This window comes from Macaca thibetana, chromosome 4, assembly GCF_024542745.1.
Source record: "Macaca thibetana thibetana isolate TM-01 chromosome 4, ASM2454274v1, whole genome shotgun sequence".
NCBI lineage: Eukaryota > Metazoa > Chordata > Mammalia > Primates > Cercopithecidae > Macaca > Macaca thibetana.
The window spans coordinates 49,856,157-49,877,420 of NC_065581.1; positions in this window are offsets into that span (position 1 = coordinate 49,856,157).

Sequence of the window (21,264 nt, forward strand, 5' to 3'; positions counted from 1 at the left end):
GATCCTGACAGTCTTACCATCTCCATCAATGTATTTCCCTTCTTCCTCCTCACTCATTAAGACTGGGTTAGTTTTATTTTAATCTTAAAGTTACGAATTCTTGTTATAACTTTGCAGATATAAGTCACTTAGTCCTATTTTAAAATGCCACATAGCTCTCATTCTGGAGTTGAAACTCTCAGGGGCACACTGCAATGCTTTTTGGCAGAGATTTTCCTAAAATTGGATTTTCTTCAAGTCCTTCCCTCCTGCTCCTCTCTTTGTGCCAGGTCACCTCCTTCTCCTCTGTTATGTATTCAGATGACAAGGAATTGTTCTCTCTGCCAGGTCATACCTCCCATGAATCACCCTGACATTAGGGCTTCCCTCTCTTCACTTCTCTTTACTATGTTGGTCAGTTTTGCTGTAATTTTCCAAGGGTAGTGACATTCCTGTAATATTGCTATTCACTGAACAATGTTTGTATGTGTCCTGAATAAGAAAAATCCATCTGCTAGGAAAAAAATCAGTCCAAGTTTAAAGCAAAATCATACTCTTTAAACTAGAACTTTTATACTTAGAAGTAGAAGAAAGTTACTCAAACAGGGCTAGTCCCAGCACTCATGCCAGCAAGATGCTCATCAAGCCTATGTTAATGTGAGATGACATTAAACAATAATCAAGTGCTTTGTAAGGAATCAGGTTTTCATCAACATTTGCTTACTGTGAAATGTAACATTTTACAATATGTTTTACAGGAAAAAGTACACTTTAATTATTGTTGCTAAAATGCAAAGACTTAAAATGCTTTATGTTGCTATATGAGAAGTGAACTTCTAAATGTAAAATACATTGTTAATACTAAATACACAGAAATTCAAAGGGTGATTCTGGCAAAGCGATTCTTACAAGTCAATACAGTCATCTTGATATCTTTCACTTGCCAGAGATATAATTGCTTCAAAATGAACCCACAAGAGAACTAGGAATTCTAAGTGAAGTGCTGACAAGTTAAATGGATTCATGTAATTAGCATGTGGTAAGATGTTTTCTGCTTGTTTTCCAAAGGGTATACTCAAGTAAGTATGGAATAGAAATCTTGTTCATATCTGAGTGGTACTAAACAGCTATTGTTAGAAAATGGAAAGTGTATGGACTTTGGAGTTAGACAGATATACAGCAAGTTATTTAATCAATTTTAGCCTCAATTTTATCATTTGTAAAATTAGAATATTAAACTTTCCTTGAACTATTGCCCTAAATATCAGTTATCAGATACATGAATTATCCCTTATATTGGTTGACACATTACAGATGGTCAATAAGTATTATTATTAAAAGTGAAAACTTTATTGAAAAATGATCTATAAGTAATATCTATTTTCAGTTTTTAAACATACACATAAACAGAGATTAAGCTGGACTAAGAGAGATTTTGTCCTCTTAAATTTTACTGTGCCTCTATTCCTGTGCAAATATATGCTGCAATGGTTGTGAAGCTAAATGTTGAATCAAATCAAATATAATCATAAATATTAGTTTAAAATTTTCTTTTTATTTTGTTTGGCATACTGCCCAATTAATTTTTAAAATGAATAAACACTCTGTATATGGTGGTAGTTTATCTTGGCTGCTGCTGTCTTTTGATTCTCTTTTAAGTCTATGCCTTTTTGTCTTCCAGTTATGATTTTACTACTGACAAATGCATTACTAGTCTCTGCGGTGGTTCGTTTATTTGCTAGTACAGTTACTTCCTTATCGAGAATGAGATAGTTATTATTTCCAGAATCCTGCTGACATTGTTTCTAAATCCAGGGCCACTTCCTCCTGCCATAGCATCATTTGCCAGGTGCTTTGTCTGTAGATTATTTTCATTTTTCAGCTGCTGTTTTCCACCCTCTTAGAGTTAAATCTATTCGTACAGTTTATTTCTGCTTTTATAAGGATTTTCTGATAAAATATGCAAAATGGTCCTGTGTACAAAGTATTTGCAGAAAGAAAAAAGATGAGAAACATGGCATTAAATTAGGCTCTGATGCAAAAAGAAAAGGCCTAGTTTTTTGAAATAGCCCACACAACAAAATATCTAATTTATCAAATAAATTTAAAAAAAAAAAAAAACCCTAATTCTGAAGCAGAATTTGTCTTGGAAGAAAACAAAAAAATAATAAAAGGAGCAGAGTCAATGTGAAATATTTTAATGTATATTTGTGATTTATAAACTAGAGAACAATTATTTTAAGAAAAGAAGTTTGACTTAGTAAATAATATGTGTTCCTCCACATAGAAGAAAATTTTCCATTGGGAAGGGCTATCAAAGCCTATATTTTAATAGTCTTCTGAACTACAGTGGTAAGATTGCAGATGAATTCTATGTAAGTTTTCTTAAGTTGTGTTGTGTTAGTGTTTGTGTGTGCTTGTGTGTGTTTCAAAGAATATACAGAAATGTCATTGAAGAATTTCAAGAAACTGGTAAGCAAAGAGGGGACTGGGGATTTTCTAATACTTTTAACTATTCTTAGAACTCAAGAAGAGAAAGATGCAGTCTCATGTAGCTCAAATATTTCACTTTAAGAGTGATATGTGTTTAGTACAGTAATTCAGATTTACTAGGTCTTACCTAAATTATGGCATAATAGCCCTTGCCTGAATGCTAATAATTTTGTAAACATACCAAGGAAAGAAATATCTTATCCAAGGCAGATATAAAAATGTTTCTCAATCATTGAGAAGAGCAATATCAGTGTTTTGGCACAGGTAGGTGGTTTTTCAACTGAAAAGATGGATCGAATGCGAGGAGTGATGGGCTCCTTGGCAAAAATAAAGATTCTGTTTCAGAAGGTCTGGCCTAGGACCTAAGATGCTGCTAATTTGTTGACCACACTTTTAGTAGCAAAACTCTATATAATCTGTGTTTCTCATTGCTGCTGGGTTTAATTTCAGGGGTTTCCTGTTGACCACCTTAATCTCCAAATGCCTCAACAATTGTTGTAGAACAGTGGTTCTCAAAATGTGGTCCCTGGACTAATAGCATCAGCACCATCTGAGAACTCGTTGGACATGAAAATTTTCAGCCCCTACCACAGTCCTAATAAATCAGAAACTCTGGGGTGCCCAGAAATTTGTGTTTTAACAAGGTCTCCAGGTGATGCTGATCCCATATGCTAAAATTCGAGGGAAAAAAAACACACACATTCCAAATGAATGGTTATCCAGCCTGCAGCACATTATAACCATCTAGTAAGTTTTGTAAGAGTAACAATGGTTGGGCCTCATCCCTGTCCAGTTAAACCAATATCCCTGGGGCTATGTCTAATGGGCAGCCAGAGTTGAAAACTACAGTTGTGTGTTATTGATAGTCTACCTACGGAACTGATTTATCCCCACTCATGCTTCACTCTTTCCCAGGGTAACTCCTCCAGGCTCTCTCTTACTTTGCTCCTCAATCTTCTTAGGGTATTTCACCTCTGCTTTGTATGGCCTTCTCATTCCTTGTATTAGAAAACTTTTTTCCTTTACTCAAAGCCTTATTTTTGATTTCAATCTCATGTCTCCTAAAGTAACCTTACAAAGAAATATTGTTCTTTGTTAAATCTTCATGCTTAATACCACATATTTGTACATACACGATTTTGAGATATTTTTCTCAGGTGTTTTAATAAAAAGAACATTGTTTTTCTATCAGATTCTTAATTTCTTTGGAGAAAATATCATATATTTTCTTGTATTTGAAGCTTCAATTGTTTTCAGCACAGATCCAAGGACGCTGGTGATTCTACAATAAGTGCTTTTTAAATTTAAATGAAGGATGCACAATTATAGTTATTCAATAAGAGCCTTTTTGTATGATTACTTAGAGAAAAAGAGAGCAAACACATTTTCATATGTTTATTTAGAGAAAGAGAGAACAAAATAATAGTTTAGCTGGAGGATTTTTCTTCACTTTGAATAGATTAAATAATTAATACTGCACTGTTGATTAGCTTGATAAAAAAGGTTATTATTCTCTTAATAATTGTATGAGTAATAATCATGGCTATTTCCACTGATCTAATTCATAAATGCAGATAAAAAATTCTAAGGCCTTGTTATGCCAAATCATAAATAAACACCATTATTATTTTAATTATAATAATAAATTTTTCCAGTATTCTATTAAAACACTATTAATGGATCTCTCCAAATAATTCTATTTCTAGTCAATGCTATAGGATAGTAACAAAATAACTCTCTCCTCACAAAAATCATTTTCTTATTTAATATAATTTACATGATAATTAATAGTTTATGGTACAAACCTATTTGTGGTGAAAGAAATTACAGCTATAGGGATAGAATGCAGGCAAAATTACCAAGGCTTGATTTATTTTATTTGTTTAGTTCAAAATAGCCCTACAGATCTGACATCCCCTTAGGGTTTGGGTAGAGTTTAATGAAAAATCTGAAAAATGAAATAAATTCTTCCTTTGACTGTGTTTCTCTGAAGTATGAATATAAAGCAATGAGACTGAATGTACAAAACTCATATGTAGGTAAATTGTGTGTATAGTTTTATATATAACCACATTACAAACATGTACAATTTTAAAAATAAACTTTATATTTTAGAATAGATTTAAGCCTACAGAAAAATTACAAAAATACTACAAAGAGTTTTCATGTATCCCACATTGTACATGTATATAATCCATTATTAACATTTTAGATTGGTATGACACATTTATTATAATAAATTATATTTTATTGATGCATTATTAACAAAGGTCCATATTAAATTTAGATTTTCTTAGTTTTTTTTGTAACATTTTTCTGCTTCAGGACCCACCCAAGATGCCATAGTGCATTTAACTCTCATGTCTTCTCAGGCTCCCTTGGCTATGATAGTGTTTCAGACTTTTCTTGTTTTTCATGACCTTCACTGTTTTGAGGAGTACTGATCAGATATTTTGTAGAATATTCTCAAATGGGATTTTTCTGATGTTTATCTCATGAACTGACTGGGTTATGTGCCTTTGAGAGTGTTCCACAAAAATAAATTGTCATTCTTATCACATCAAGAGTACATTTTATCAACATGATTTACAACTCATCATTGTTGATGCTGATGTTGATCACTTGCCTTAGATAGCTTGTGTCATATTTCTCCACTGTAAAGTTACTCTCTTTTCACTTTTTCTATGTGTGCTCTTTGGAAGGATGTTCCTATGTGAAGTCCACACTTACAGAGTAAGAACTCGACCTCTTTGAAGGCAAAGTATTTACATAATGTATTCAGAATTCTCTTGCATAGGAAATTACTGTGCAGGAGAATTGCGAATATTTTTTTGGTATTCAGTTATTGAAGTATGATAGTATGGACTTATTGATATTTATTTTATACTTAGGTTTATAATCCAATACTACTTCATTTTATTACTTGAATTAATCCAGGGTTGGCCTTTGGGAGCTCTTTAGATTGGCTTCTGTATCCCTTTGACATAATCCCATCACTTTAATTTTTACCTTTTTTTTTTTTTAACTTTCTGGCACAAGATGGAGTATATACTCATCTTGCGTATTTCTCACCCCAGTCCTATACTCAGCCATTTATCTAAGGAGTTCTAGCTCCTTTTATTAAAGAACCATAAAGTATCAAAAACAGCTAGAAAATGTCTTATTCTCTCTGCTCAGAAATAATAACAACATGATAAATAAGAGTAGGTAATACCCTCTTCAAAGATACTGTGCTAAGCATGTTAATCCTTGCTAAAAATGTAACAAGTAATTATATTAATTATCCTCATTTTACAGATGAGGAAATTAGAACAGAAAGAGTTAACCTAATGACCAATGTCAATTGGCAGAAAGGCAGCAGAAAAGACATTTGAACCCATGTTATTTTTATTTCAAAAGTGCCCAACCAACTTTTCCAAACTCTTAGTTTCATGTCTGATACCTCTACCACTGAGCACCAAGGTGCCTCATTCACTTTATGTCCTAGTTACTCCTCGCAACTGTTCATCCCTGCCAGAGTTCTCTGCTCATCTTCCTCCATATGGGTTGTGGATATGAGATCTACTAGAAATGCTGTTTTTTTAATCTCTACTTTTCTAAACTCTGTTGTCTTTAACATTCTACATCCTCTGTGAAGCCATCTCTAATCATATAACCTTTCTTCTGAAATTGTATAAACTTATAATTTATTCTAATCATTTGATAGGTGGCATATGATCTTTCTCCAATCAAAATGTTCCAAGCAGAATTCTTAGTTGTTGAACTTCTCTCCATTTTCAGCAAATGGGATAGCACTTTGTAGTCAATCTCTACAGGAAACATTTAATAAGCACATACAGATTGTTGTGGTGACAGTAACAATAGTGATTTTCATGACACCTAAGTACATTTCAAATGACTAGAGCCTACATGCATGCCTGAGATAGACTGAGGAATCAGTAATAGATGAAGAAATATTCTATCAGCCGATATTCTATAGGGATACAGAAAGTATAAAAATAAGAACGTATTTTCTTTATACTTAGTGCTAATTTAAATGTTCCTTAGGCACCATTAAGAGTTCTAGACTCCATAAATAATATTAATAGGCAGAGGGCAAGCATAATAATTTGAAAAGGATTCAAATAAAAGCCAAAAGATTAGGTCAAAAATTGGAAAAATAATCTTTAAGAGATTATAAATTCTTCACCTTAGAAAAAGACGAAGAAAATATAGAAAAAAATAAGGCAATTCATTGTAACTAAATTAAAGAAAGCACAATTAAAAGAGAAAACGGTTAATTATTAGTTTTCATTTATTTATTTATTTTATGGTCCCAATTTTTTCCATTTTATTTTTTTCTTTTTTTTAACATTAAGTTCTGGGATACATGTGCTGAAAGTGCAGGTTTATTACATAGGTAAACATGTACCATGGTAGTTTGCCGCACCTATCAAACCGTCATCTAGGTTTTAAGCTCTGCATGCATTAGGTATTTGTCCTAATGCTCTCCCTCCCATTTTCCCCAACCCCACAAAAGACCCCAGTGTGTGATGCTCCCCTCCCTGTGTCCATGTGTTCTCATTTTTCAGTTCCCACTTATGAGGGAAAACATTCAGTGTTTGGTTTTCTGTTCCTGTGTTAGTTTGCTGAGGATGATGGTTTCCAGCTTTATCCATGTCCCTGCAAAGGATATAAATTCATTCTTTTTTATGGCTGTGTAATATTCCATGATGTACATTTGCCACAGTTTCTTTATCCAGTCTATCATTGATGGGCATTTGGGTTGGTTTCAAGTCTTTGGACTTAATAGAATGATTTATAATCCCTTGGGTGTATACCCAGTAATGGGATTGCTGGGTCAAATGGTATTTCTGGTTCTAGATCCTTGAGGAATTGCCACACTGTCTTTCACAATGGTTTAACTAATTTACACTTCCACCAACAGTGTAAAAGTGTTCCTATTTCTCCACATCCTCTCCAGCATCTGTTGTTTTCTGACTTCTTAATGATTGCCATTCTAACTGGTATGAGATGGCATCTCATTGTGGTTTTGATTTGCATTTCTCTAATAACCAGGGATGATGAGCTTTTTTTCATATGTCTTTTGACACATAAATGTCTTCTTTTAAAAAGCATCTGTTCATATCCTCACCCATTTTTTGGTAAAGTTGTTTATTTTTTTCTTGTAAATATTTTTAAGTTCCTTGTAGATTCTGGATATTAGACTTTTGTCAGACGGATAGGTTACAAAAATTTTCTCCCATTCTGTAGGTTGCCTGTTCACTCTGATGATAGTTTCTTTTGCTGTGCAAAGGAAGCTCTTTAGTTTGATTCAATCCCATTTGTCAATTTTGGCTTTTGTTGCCATTGTTTTTGGTGTCTTCATCATGAAGTCTTTGCCCATGCCTATGTCCTGAATAGTATTGCCTAGGTTTTCTTCTAGGATTTTTATGGTTTTAGGTTTTATGTTTAAGTGTTTAATCCATCTTGAGTTAATTTTTGTATAAGATGTAAAGAAGGGGTCTAGTTTCTGTTTTCTGCATACTGCTAGCCAGTTGGCCCAGCACCATTTATTACATAGGGATTCTTTCCCCATTGCTTGTCAGGTTTGTCAAAGATCAGATGGTTGTAGATGTGTAGTGTTATTTTTGAGGCCTCTGATCTGCTCCATTGGTCTATATGTCTGTTTTGGTACCAGTACCATGCTGTTTAGGTTACTGTAGCCTTGTAGTATAGTTTGAAGTCAGGTAGCATGATGCCTCCAGCTTTGTTCTTTTTGCTTAGGATTGTCTTGGCTGTACAAGCTTTTTATTTTTTGGTTCCTATGAAATTTAAAGTAGTTTTTTCTAGTTCTGTGAAGAAAGTCAATGGTAGCTTGATGGGAATAGCATTGAATCGGTAAATTACTTTGGGCACTATGGCTATTTTCATGATATTGATTCTTCCTATTCATGAGCATGGAATGTTTTTCCATTTGTTTGTGTCCTCTCTTATTTTCTTGAGCAGTGGTTTGTAATTCTCCTGGGAAAGGTCCTTCACATCCCTTGTAAGCTGTATTCCTAGGTATTTTACTCTCTTTGTAGCAATTTTGAACGGGAATTCACTCATGATTTGGCACTGCTTGTCTATTATTGGTATATAGCAATGCTTGTGATTTTTGCACATTGATTTTGTATCCTGAGACTTTACTGAAGTTGTCTATCAGCTTAAGGAGATTTTGGACTGCAATGATGGAGTTTTCTAAATATACAATCATGTCATCTGCAAACAGGGACAATTTGACTTCCTCTCTTCGTATTTGAATATGCTTTATTTCTTTCTCTTGAGGCTAATTTTTGTTAATGAGTTAGAGCTTTGCCACATTCCCTCTAATGACCTCAATTATGGCAGAGCTTTTTTATGAAATGGCTTTTCAAAGACTAAAATGGGAGACTTGAAATTAAAAATGAGTGAAAGGTGCATTTAAAAGCCTTTTTCCAGCTAAAAAAATGGGCAGTGTCCAATTTAAATAAGACATATTGCACATGTCTGTTTCTGATTCTGCAACATTTTTTGTGCTTCCAGATTTAGCCTCATTATTCCTTATGAAGGATATAAAACATAATTCCAGTCTCAAACACAGATGAGTCCTGGTTACCTTCTTCTGAGAAGTTCTGACTAGATTCTGATTCATATTGACATACCTGGCATCTCACTCATATGGTTACCGTGGAAATGAAAAAAGGACCCCTCCCATTCCAAACTGGGTTCAGATGTTGAGACTGATGATACAACACACATACTAAGATGCCATGACAATGTTTATTACTTGCATAATTAAAGCCTCTCTCTCGAGAGGGACAAACTTCTCAAGCATGTCCAGAATGGCTTGAGAAATAAGCACATAATGACAAATACATTATTTCACCTTGCCTGCCTATATCAAAACATCTTATGTACCCCATAAACATGTACACCTACTATGTACCCACAATTTTTTTTTTAAATGGAAAAAAAAAAAAAAAAAAAAAAAGACTTGAGAGAACAAGAAGAGAATGCCCCGTGGTTAGGGACTGGGGCTGGGTTGAGAGTTCCTGCCTGCAGGCAGGGCTTGTATGGTTTAAATGCCTCTAAAGGAGTGGGTCTTATCAGTTAGCACAGATGTGAGGCACAAGGGAGAAGTAAGCTAAAACCTGTCAGCAAACATCAGAAAATGAAGTTAGATTTGCCATTACAAAGACCCTGTCTCTATGTGAAATTAAACTTTAATAATTATTATCAATAATATAGAAGTTATTATACTAATCTTTGATCCCATCTGTATAACATCTCCATTTTCATACCTTACCCCAAAGTGCAGTTTTGCTGTCTCCTTGCTTGTGCTTTTACCAGTAAATAATTAAAATATAACCCATGCTCAGAAAAATTTGCCTAAGAAATTTTATTATTGCCAAGCTATAGTCAGGTTATTCATTCACTTAACTATTTATTGGTCCTTTTCTGTGTCTTTAATTAAGCTAGACATATTGTAGAGTGAGAGAGGAGCAAAAGTTAAAGTTACAGAGGTGGACGTGACTTTGCATAGAATACTAACAGGCTGAGATTTTATCTGTTAAACAATTTTTCAAGTTAAAGGATAATTTTTAAGACAAGAATGTCATAATCATATTTAGAAACAGAAAGTTTCATATGATAACAACATGAAGAAGCATTAGCAAAATCTAAGAAGAAAAAGCAAACCTAGAATAAGAAGAATCTAAAAGATCATAATGAACAAACATTCTATTTTGGAAATAAAAATAATAGAATCATGAAGAGGAGAAAGCATTTGACTCCAGGCTAAATTACTTGGCTATTGTTATACATAGTTTGTTATATATACTAAATATGTGTGCATGTGTGATATGTGTATATATATATATATGCATACATGGATATCTATAAATACATATTTATTTCCAATGCTCTCTTAACTCAGTTTTGAGGCCCTGGTAGAGGCCTATCTTCCTGCGCAGTTCATTAGGTTCACACTCTGATCACTCCTCTCATTAGGCTTTCTTACTTTGGCCACTATTCACCATCCCTAATCTTTCTAGGGTCAAGTACCAGAAAACTGGGGACAGCCTCTATGACTAGATCCTGCAACATTATTCAAATAAGTCAGCTCACAAGCAGCCTCAAAAACCTAGCTAACTCTGTGTTGATCGATCTGCATAGGTACCCACTAATTTCAATTTGCTGTTACCCTTTCCCCACATGCAACTCTCTGTGTGCCGCTACTTGGCAACTATCTTTTTTCTTTTCTTTTTCTTTCTTTTTTTTTTTTTTTGAGACAGTTTCGCTCTTGTTGCCCAGGCTGGAGTGCAATGGCGCAACCTCTGCCTCCCAGGTTCAAGCAGTTCTCCTGCCTCAGCCTCCCGAGTAGCTGGGATTACAGGCATGCACCACCACGCCAAACTAATTCTTGTATTTTTAGTAGAGACGGGGTTTCTTCATGTTGGTCAGGCTCGTCTCGAACTCCTGATCTCAAGTGATCTGCCTGCCTCGGCCTCCCAAAGTGCTGGGATTAGAGGCGTGAGCCATCACGCCTGGCCAGCAACTTTCTTTCAGTTGGAGCTGTAAGCACCAAAGAGTTCTGCCTTTCGTCTGTCTGAGTGTCAGTTGGTTGTGTTCTGCCAACAAAAGAATCTTTAACTCTTATAAAACAGCCATTTACTCAAGTAGGGAGCTAAAGAGAAAAAAAAATTCCAGAAAAAGAGTATTTATTTAGTTTTTGGTCATGTCATCTGTGAGGTATTTGTGGGCCATCTAGATGGAGATTCGTGCAGTTGGATATTCAGTTCTAGATATTAAGGAATACCTGGACTACAGAAAGAGAATTTAGAATTATTGGCCCATGGCATTTCAAAACATGAAAATAGACATAATTTTTAGAAAATGAGTTATAAATGAAAAGAAGAGAGGGTTGAATATTAAATCCTGTGTGGGAAAAGTAAGAATTGGTTACATACTAGATATGTCAATTAGCTAATGCCATGTGCACAACAATTTGTACAGCTCTTAAAGGAAAACAAACAAGCAAAGGATGAAGTCACTTAGCACTCAGATAAGCGTGTGCCTTTGTGTCAAGGTGAAAAATTTGGAAAACAGGAGTCAAGCCTCACCTCCAGAAAGATAACTAATATGTAAGTGTGACCTAAATGTGTTATATATGATTTAAAAATTGAATTGGCTTTAGACAAGCTTTTAGAAATTTGTATTGAGAAACATGCAGATTAAGCACTTACTAAAGTATTTTGAAATAGAATAAATAACTATATTGCAGTTCCCCTGAGCTGCGTTTAAACCCAGTTGTTGGAGATGAAATGCCAAATAATTGGGTTTTGATAGCACTGATGCGATGGAGAGATGGGGTTGAATGGTTCCAGGGAGCTGTCTGTGTGTGATTAAAATGAGGTATATTAGAGCTTATGCTGAATAGGCAAGAGTAGGCTTCTATCTATAGGCTAGAATAGACTTTCCTTCCTCTATAGGAAGGAAAATGTGATATAGGATAGAATTAGGAAGAGCAATATGCCTACTACAAGTCTTGATGATTGGTGATTAGAAGGTTGCATATCCTTTACTTGAGTGACTCTGAAAAAAAAAAATCATTTCTTCAGTGGGAAGCAAAGTTTAGTGCAAGTAAAGAAATATATAAGGTAGAAGAAGATTTTTATAAGACTGAGAGTATAAAACAGTTGTTCTTGAATAAATGGGAAACTATGAATGTCTAGAGGGAGTTTGGTACTGAAAAATGAGCTGAAGTTAGAAAAAAAAAAGAGAATGGTATGGAGGCAGGAATGAGAAAGAATAGACAAATCGTAGAGCTTACATTTTGTGAGAGTGACCGAGGAGAATAGGGATAAAATATTTTGAAGAAACTAATAAGTTTCGAAATTCTAAGTACAATTTTGGTGTAAAATTTTCCTGGCTCTGAAACTACTCTAGGTCTCCAGGTAGTGGAGAGTCACTGCGTATAATCTTTAGCCATATAGGGTTCGGGAAGGTAGGAATTAAAGCAGCACTCTATCTGCTTGGGGGCTGTATTAGTCGATTTTCATACTGCTATAAAGAACTGCATGAGTCTGGGTAATTTGTAAAGGAAAGAGGTTTAATTGACCCACAGTTACACATGGCTGGAGAGGCCTCAGGAAACTTACAATCATGGTGGAAGGCACCTCTTCACAGGGTGGCAAGAGAGAGAATGAGTGTCAGCACAGAAACTGCTAAAAGTTTATAAAACCATCAGATCTTATGAGAACTCACTATCATGAGAACAGCATGAGGGAAACTGCCCCCATGATTCAATTAACTCCCACCAGGTCCCTCCAGGACACACGGATATTATGGGCATCACAATTCAAGATGAGATTTGGTCTGGAACACAGCCAAACCTTATCGGGGCATTGGTTATCGTCTATAGTTGACTCAAGTGTGTGTCTTTCTAGGGTCCCTGAAATGCAATACATGACTGGTAAACTTTTTTTTCCTTATCAGTATTTTCTACTTTGGACTGGAATACAGCATCCCAAAGCTCCACTTGAATTAAGTCACTTATGATGAGAATGCAAGGGATTAATGATGTACTTGCTGCCACAGGAAGAATTAAGGGAATGATCCTGAAGAAATTATTTAAAGCAGGGCTAGATCTCAGGCATCCAATATGAATTAAAAAATTGAAGTTGAGTGACAATAAATATGCTAATAAACAAATGTCAACCCATGCTAAACTTTGACCCTAGTTTAAAAATGATAGTTTTTAAAGCAATTTATAAGGCCAGTAAAAATTCCTTAAAAGATGAATTAATGAATAAAAAGAAGTTAAATGACTTTATCATAAAGTAATCAAAAAGCAATATGTATTATTTGTAAAATGTGGGTTATTTAATAGGTCAAACTGAAGTAACTATCAAACTTTAAAAATCTTTCATCATATACTTAACAAATTATTACATTTAAGCATTAGAGTGAATAGGCAAACTTAAAACTCATTAAGCTCCATAATTCTATAATCCAATAAATTAATTCTACAAATCTGCACAATATAAAAATAGTACTTGTGTTATAAAATAACACAAAAATAAAGATGCAACTAGATTTATAGCATAATAATTATTTATTATATTTTAAGATTCTATCAATGTAGAGGAATTCCTAAGAAAGCTGTAAAAACTACTCCTGAGTATCAGGTAAGGATCAAAATTGTAAATTGTTTTAAACTGCATATTTTAATAGGAAATAACTGGATGACAGGACTCAAATACCTGACTCCTAATACTGTTATCTTTCTTAATACAATTATATGTATACCTCAAAATAAATCAGTTGGCCTATCAGTACCTTTAATATTTTCCTCAGCTATAAATATTTTTAACTTCCTCTCTCAATCATTATTTTCATTTAACGTTTTATAGAGCAAAAGCGGTCTTCTAGCACAAATGCTAGCCTTGGGGTTGTAAAGATGACTAGTAGATTTTGCCCTCACTGTGTTGGAAGTCTGGAAAAGATAATAACACATTTATAATTATAGTTCTATGTTCAAATCAACAAATTAAGCATATATAATTGAAAGTAGTAGACAACTCTACTTGGTAAAATCAGAAAAATATTCATAGACAAGGGACTACTTGAACGAAATGTGATCAAAGTGACCACTACTGATCAGCTGCAGTGATAGTGTATAAGTTGGTTGTGGGCTTGTTTGGGGAGAGCTTGAAGGTAGAGAAATCTGTTAGATGGTCATTGTAGTTGTCTATGAAAGCATTTTTAAAGATTTTGTTATCTTCATGTTTACAACACTTCAATGGTTTCCCAAAACCGATGAAAGAAAAGTAAACCTTTTTATGACAACGTGCCAACTTCTGCATCTGAAAACCTATCTTGCCAGTGTAAACTCTCAACACAATGGCCCTCAAACATCTGTACTATCACAATAACAAAATACTTTTTTCTTCAAAACCTAATACATAGATTCAATTCAACCTATAACATATAGGTAAACATTTCCTGTATGTTATAGGTTGAATTGAGTGACTTATGCAAAATACATGGACCTTGGAATGATTTGAAAATAGGGGCACTGTGGATACAATTAATTAAGATAGAGTTTACTGGATTAACATAGACCCCTAACCCAATACAACTGGTGTTTCTATGAGAAAATGGCCACATGACACAGAGAACAAGCAGAACATCAGGTGATAAAGTGGACAGAGATTGGTAAGTAAGTCAAGGAACATCAAGATTTCTGAAAATAAGAGAGGCCAAGAGAAAGCTAAGGAGCAGATTCTCCTGTAGAAACTTGGAGGGAGATGGTCTTAATTTTAGACTTCTAAACTTGAAAACTGTGAGAGAATATATTTCTGTTGTTTTAAGCCCTCTAGTTTGTGGGATTTTGTTCAAGCAGCCCTAGTAAAGTACTTCACTATCCCAAAGTAACAACAAATATAGAACCCGATACAATAGAGCAAAAATTGGAATAAACTCTTCATACATACATTTATACCAATGGTCAATATGTGCATTAAAAGATACTAAACATTACTGGTATCAAGAAAATATGAATTAAAACCAAAACAAGATACCACTATATCTCCACTTGAGTGGCTAAAATGTAATAAGATTTAAAATACCAAATGTTAGAGAAGATGTTGTAAAACCAGAAATTGCCAACATATCTGAGAGAAGGTAAAATGTTACAACTTCGTTGGTAAAGAAACTTGTTTGTCAGTTACTTAAAATTGTTAAATATCAGCTTTAATTATAAGAGGCAAAAACTGCAAACAATGCAGCTATCCATCAACAGGAAAATTAATAAACTGTGTCATTGTCACAAAATAAAATACCATTCCAAAATTAAAAGGAGTAAACTACTGATGCATGCAACATGAATTGATCTCAAGAGTGTTATGCTAAGTTAAAGGAGCTAGACACAAGGAGTGTATACTACATGATTCTATGTACATGAAACTGCAGAATCAGGAAAACTAATCTCTGTTGATAGATGTCACATCAGCAGAGGAATAGACTAGTGGAAAGGAGGAATGAATAAACGTACTGGGGTGATGGAAATGTTCCAATCTTAATGTGCAATTGCCAAAATTGAATGAAAACACATTTAAGATATACAAATTGTGTATAAGATATGTAAGTTGTGTATAAATTACTTATAAGATAAATAAATAATTAGGTAAACCAAAGCATCAATAACTTATTAAAATAAAACAAAACAAATGGATAGAAAGCATTCCATTTTTCTACAAACCCTTAATTTTAGAATTCTAAACACCAGATCAGTGAAAGAATATATATCTCTCTGGTTGAAAAAAAAAGAAGATTGTGTTCAAAGGTGCTAAAATTTTTAAATAAAGAAAATGTTCTGGTGTAGTGAATTATAAATTACAGGCCTTTGTGAAGTGAGCTTTTTAATGAATTAGGAAGTTTTAAGATGACCCGATGAAAAGAAATGTATTCTTATGTTTGCCTAACATAAACATAACTGTCACAAGACATACAAATATGATAAAATGGGTTTTTTTCTCTTTTTTTTTTTTGCACATGCTAGGGGTAACATGGGAAGAAGAAAGATTGATGTTCTTAAGAAAAATAAGTCATTAAGTATTTAGAAAACTGGGAAAGGATTCAAGAAGAAAATGTACATGGGTAGAAATGAAAAAAAAACAAAAATGAAGAGTGCTTGGCAAGTGTGCCCCCTTATTATAGATTTTCATTCATAATGAATACTACATTTTCAGAGAACAATGAATAGAACAGTTTCATTGAGGTAAGAGATTTGTCAAAAGAAGTAATTGAACAAAACATTTAAACAATACAATAAAGTGAAACTTAAGAGAATCAACTATCAAAATATGGAGTTTGGTCATCTGAGGGGCAGTGAAAAATTATTGAGGATTTTTAACTGAAATGATTGTTATAAAGTATTCTTTTAGGATGGTAAACTAATTTATAAATGTGAAATTATTTTCTATTAGGCACTACTCTATTAATTTTGGAAATGTAGATAATGACAGAGACTTTTGAGTTGACCAGATAATACCTAACATAATATAATTTATATTCCTCAGCTAAAGATGGATGATCATTATATTAGTCCATCCTTTTGATTTGCGAATGTATGTTAGTTAAGTTTAGGTGTCAACTTTACTAGATCAAGGAATAACCAGATATCTGATAAAACATTTTTCTAATTATGTCTGTGAGGATGTTTCCATGATAGGTTGGTATGTTTTTTTACCTCTTGGGTTTTTGTTTTTGCTTTTGTTTTACATACAGTATCATTTTATTCACATGAATTTCTAGAATAGGCAATCAAATACATGCTAAAAATAAAAATAAAACATGACTTCTCCTCATAGGGCATTAGTATGGAGCAGGAGAACTTTCTGGGGTGACGAAAATAGGCTGCATCTTAATACAAATGTGTGCAACACTGGAGTGTCTATCCATTAAAGTTGTATCATTAGGATGTATGCATTTTAGTGGATATATGCTACCTTTCAGACCAAAACTTGTGAGAAAAGAAAGAATTGTAAGTTTTCATCTCTTTGCTCTCAGTCCAGCTGGGTGGTCACTGTATCTGTGGGAGTCCATATTTTCCATGTTGGACATTATGAACATAACCCTTTCTCAATACAAGGGGTTCAGCTTTCCAGATGAATTAATAAATGCAATGCTCCTGTCGCAGCCACTCTGTGTGTGCCATCGCCACAAGTCTGGAGTGGCCTGCCTTTACACAGAAGCCACTGATCTGGTTGGTCAGGCTCTCAGAATGGTCACTTTGTAAAGAGCCATTGTCCTGCCATTGTTGTAAGGCAATGGGTCTGTCCTTAGTGGTCAGAGTATCTTGGACATCCATCCATGTTACAGATGTGCAGAGAGCTCCTGAGTGTGGTTGAACTATCGCCTTTACTTATATGTATCATTCGTAGGATAAATGAAGTTCTCTTCCTCCAAACAGCCCTCCAGTTGGGAATGGACTTAAGGGCACAAGCCTATCAGCAAGGTCTGGGCAGTTCCATGACATCTGGGAGACTTGAACTTCAATGCCTACAAGGTGGGATCATGTGCTCTCCAGGTTGCCATAGCTATGGGTGCCCTCTGTCACCTGATTTCTGCCTTGCCCTTTCCTTCCTGCTTCACTCAAGTATCCTCCCAAGATGACCCTGAAGGGCAGCTTCTAAGTTTGTCCTCCAGCAAACTTAGAAGGTCTGAATATTCAGAAGAAAATTAAAATCAGTCAATAATTAAACTGTATTAAGTGATGGAGTTGACATGGCTTATGCAGTGGTACATATATCCTGAAATCAAAGATGTAAAGAGAAAGATTTGACCTGTCTTTCATGATGCCAGTGGAGTATATTATTTTTTTTTTATTTATTTATTTTTCAAACTTTAGTTTCGATTGAGGAGGTACATGTGCAGGTTTATTACCTGGGTATATTGTATATTGCTGAGGTTTGGGGCACAAATGATTCCATCACACAGGTACAAATGAATCCATCACACAGTAACCAAGAGTTAGTTTTTAAATTCTTGTCCTCCTCTCTTCCTCCGTTCTCTAGTAGGCTCCAGAGTCTATTGTTGCTATCTTCTGTCCATGAGTAACTGATGTTTAGCTCCCACTTATAAATGAAAACATGCAGCATTTGGTTTTCTGTTACTGCATTAATGCCCATAGTATAGTGGCCTCCAGCTGTATCCATGTTGTTGTAAAGGATGATTTATTTATTTTGTGTGAGTGTATAGTATTTCATGATATATATATATATATATAATGTGAGATAGATATATATATATCTCACATTTTATTTACTCAGTCCACTGTTGATGAGCACTTTGGTTGACTTGTGTCTTTGCTATTGTGAATAGTGCTATGATGAACATGCAACTGCCTGTGTCTTCTTGGCAGAACAAATTTCTTTCTTCTGGATATTGATGTGGTTTGGCTGTGTCCCCACACAAATTTCATCTTGAATTGTAGTTCCCATAATCCCCACATGTTGTGAGAGGGACCCACTGGGAGGTAATTTAATCATGGGGGCAGTTACCCCCCTGCTTCTGTTCTTGTGACAGTGAGTGAGTTCTCACAGATGTGATGGTTTTATAACGGGCTTTTCCCTCTTTTGCTAGGCACTTCTCCTTCCTGCCATCATGTGAAGAAGGATGTGTTTTCTTCCCCTTCTGTCATGATTGCAGGTTTCCTGAGGCCTCCCCAATCATGTGGAACTGTTAGTCAATTAAACCTCTTACCTTTTAAATTACCCAGTCTCAGGCAGTTCTTTATAGCAGAGTGAGAATGTACTAGTACAGATATATACTCAGTAGTGGGATTGCAGCATCAAATGGTATTAATATTTTAGTTTTAGGCTTTTTGAGAAATCTCAAAACCGTTTTCCACAGTGGCTAAACAAATTTACATTCCTACCAACAGTGTGTAAGTGTTCCCTTTTCTCTTCAGCCTCACTGGCATTATCTGCTGGTTTTTTTGGGGTTTTGTTTGTTTGTTTGTTTGGTTTTTGACTTTTTAATAAGAGACATCCTGACTGGAGTGAAATGGTATCCCATTGTGGTTTTGATTTGCATTTCTCTGACGATTAGTGATGTGGAACTTTTTTTATATATTTGTGGGCCACTTTTATGTCTTCTTTAGAGAACTGTCTGATTATACCTTTTGCCCATATTTCAATGGAGGTTTGTTTGTTTGTTTGTTTGTTTATTCACTTGTTTAAGTTTCTTATAGATTCTGGGTATTACATGTTTGTCAGGTGTGCAGTTTGCAAATATTTTCTAGCATTCTGTAGGTTGTATATTTATTCTATTGATCGTTTCTTTTGCTGAGTAGAAGCTTTTAGTTTATTTAGGCCTCACTTCTCTATTTTGGGGTTTTGTTGCAATTGCTTTTAAGGACTTAGTCATAAATTTTCTCCAAGACCAACGTCCAGAATGGTGTTTTCTAAATTTCCTTCTAGAATTCTTAAATTTGAGGTCTTCCTTTTAAATGTTTAGTCCCTCTTGAGTTCATTTTTGTATAGGGTGAAATATAGGGGTCCAATTTAAATTTTCTGCAAATGCCTAGCAAGCTATTCCACCTTTGTTTATTGAGTAGGGAGTCTCTTCCCCATTGCTTATTTTTCGTCATTAAAAAAAAAAATCTCATAACCTTAGTGCGGTTTCTCTATTCTGTTCCAGTGGTCTGTGTGCCTATTTCTGTACTAGTACCAGGCTGTTTTGGTTACTGTAGCTTTATAGTATAGTTTGAATTCAGGTAATGTGATGCTGTTTTTTTACCAGTACCTGACTCTTTTGGTTACTGTAGCTTTACAGTATAGAGTGAAGTCAGGTAATATGATGCCTCAGATTTTGTTCTTTTTGCTTAAGATTGCTTTGACTATTCAGGCTGATTTGGGGTTCTATATGAATTTTATAGTGTTTTGTAGTTCTATGAAAAATGACGCTGGCAGTTTGATAGGAATAGTATTGAATCTGTGGATTGCTTTGGGCAATATAGATATTTTAACAATACTGATTCTTCCAATCCTTGAGCATGGAATGATTTTCTATTTGTTTGTGTCACCAATGATTTATTTTAGTAGTGTATTGCAGTTCTTCTTTTAAAGATCTTTCACTTCCTTAGTTATATGTATTCCTAGGTATTTTTTTTTTTTGCGGCTATTATAAATGGGATGGCGTTATTGATTTGGCTCTCATCTCTCATTTTTATACGTCAACTCTGTTTGTAAAAATGATGCTGATTTTTGTAAATTGATTTTGTAAACTGAAACTTTAATGAAGTTATATTGATCAGTTCCAGGAGCCTTTTGATGGAGTCTTTAGGATTTTCTAGGTACGGAATCATATCATATCTGAAGACAGATAGTTTGAGTTTGCCTTGTCCTTTTTGCATGACTTTTACTTCTTTCTCTTACCTGATTGGTCCTGCTAACACTTCCAGTACTATATTGAATAGGTGTGGTAAAAGTTAGCATCAGAAATGCTTTTAGTTTCTGCCCATTCAGTATGATGATGTCTGTGGGGTGATCATAGATGGCTGCTATTTGAGGTATATGTTCCTTCAATGCCTAGTGTCTTGAGGATTTTTATCACAAAGGGATGTTGGATTATCTGAATGCTTTTTCTGCATCTATATGGTTTTTGTTTTTATTCTGCTTATGTGGTGAATAACATTTACTGATTTGTGTATGTTTAAATAATGTTACATCACAGGAATAAATAAAACCTGCTTGAATAAAGCCTACATGATCATGGTGAATTAACTTTTTGTTGTGCTTTCCTCTTTGGTTTGCTAGTATTTTGTTGAGGATTTTTGTGTCTGTGTTCATCAGGGATATTGACCTGTAGTATTCATTTTTCATTATATCTTTGCCAGGTTTTGGTATCAGAGTGATTCTGGCTTTGCAGAATGAGTTAGAGAGGAGAACCTCCTCCTTTATTTTTTGGAATAGTTTCAGTAGAATTGATATGAGCTCTTCTTTGTATCTCTGGTAGAATTTGGCTGAGAATCCATGTTGTCGGGTTATTGGTAGATTTCTTATTATTAGTTCAATTTCAAAACCCAATTCATCTATGCAAGGTTTCAAATTCTTCCTATTGAGCCTTGGGAGATTGTGTGCTATTAGGAATTTATCCATTTTCTCTAGATTTTTCTGGTTTGTGTGCATAGAGATGTTCATAATAGTCTCTGATGATCTTTTGTGTTTTCATAAGATCATTTGTAATGTCATCTTTTTCATGTCTGATTGTACTCATTTG